Consider the following 1,666-nt stretch of genomic DNA (forward strand, 5'->3'; position numbering starts at 1 on the left):
AGTTCATCCCCGAAAGGTTCTTGAGCGAGAAATGGGATTACAAAGGGAACAACTTGAAGTTTTTCCCGTTTGGAGCAGGGAGAAGGATATGCCCAGGAGCACTTCTGGGGGAGAAGATGTTGATGTATATCGTTGCATCATTCTTCCATTCGTTCGAGTGGAGGTTGCCGGAAGAAGAAGATTTCGACCTTTCAGAAGAGTTCGGCATCGTGATCAGGAAAAAGAAAGCATTATTCGCTATCCCCTCTCCAAGATTATCGGATGCAAGTCTCTACATATGAATATGATCGCCACATCAAGATCTGTGTCTATACTTACAATTAATATAATAAATTGGAGTTTTATGCTTAAGGTCAGGTTGAAAAGTGGACAATTTTACGAGTTGTATGCTTATGAAACCTATTGTTTTACGATATATATATATATATATATATATATATATATATATATATAGGTGAAGGTTAAATCGAGAACACCTTTATTTTACGAGAACACAGTTTTATAAAGTTGAAGAAATAATTTGTCATTCTTTATAATTTTGATTTCTTATATTTATTGTATATATATCGATTGCTAGCTTGTAGATAAATAAACAAATTTGAATAAATATATTTCACCATAGGTTCGTATGGTTTGATCAGAATCTGAATACCGACTATTTTTTACAATAATTAAAATAAACGTCTTTGCCATCTATATTTTATTATGAAGTAGGTCCCTATCTCTAATGAAGTCAATTCCAATCCATTAATCCAAGGACAATAACATTGAACCGTTCTACCATTTTTGCTAATTTCTTATTAATTATAAGAGTTAAATACAAATTTGGTCTCTTTGGTTTACATAAATTAATAAATAAGATCCTTGAATGAAATTATTAAAAAGGGATAGTTTAACCTCTTAAAAAAAAAATTAAAGTTTAAATTAATTAAAGTTTAAAACAAATGCAACAGGTATAAATAAATGCCAAAATTTAATATTAGAGGCAACAAATTTGACATTGATGTTACTCAAACTTATGCCTTTTTAATAGAGGCATGAACATTCACCCTTTCTGTTATTAAAGTTTGACGTTAACATTCCAGCTTCAAAAACTATATGGTTGCACTCAACGAAACAATATGCATGGTGGCACCCATCATAAACGTAGTTTTTTTATACCTTTACAACAAAACCATGAAACGTAGGTGCTACCGTAAACTTTTCTTTGTTATATAAAAGATTTATACCATGACTTTGATTTATTTTGTGATATCGTAACTCTGAGTCAGGGATATTAAAATCATCTCAAACAATTTTTTTCAAAATGAAGAAAAACGAGTTGAAGGTTTTTTTTTTCTCCAAAATTTTGCTCTAAAAATGTAGAAAATAGAAGAGATGATAGATATGATTTTCTTTAGAGATATCCAAAACAAAATATGTCGAAATTTGATATGATTTTCTTTAGAGATTTTAATTTTATTTTTTTAAATAAATTTGGTACAAACCGTTAGAGATCAACATCACTTTTTAAGTGTCATGTCAGCTTTAGAAATTACCCTCCACTACATTAATTTCTAAATTATCTTGAGTAGGGGTGTAAATGAGACGAGACAACTCGCGAGCTACTCGAAATCGACTCGGTCAACACTCGGTCAACACTCGACTCGAATAAGTTCGACTCGAA

General features: G+C 30.7%; 1 pseudogene; it reads left to right on the forward strand.

The window, feature by feature from the left end:
- Positions 1 to 391, forward strand: part of LOC112529547 — a 1,766-nt pseudogene extending 1,375 nt beyond the window's left edge.
- The last annotated feature ends 1,275 nt before the right edge of the window (positions 392 to 1,666 follow it).

This window comes from Cynara cardunculus (genome assembly GCF_001531365.2).
Source record: "Cynara cardunculus var. scolymus isolate 2C chromosome LG 16, CcrdV1, whole genome shotgun sequence".
Taxonomy (NCBI): domain Eukaryota; kingdom Viridiplantae; phylum Streptophyta; class Magnoliopsida; order Asterales; family Asteraceae; genus Cynara; species Cynara cardunculus.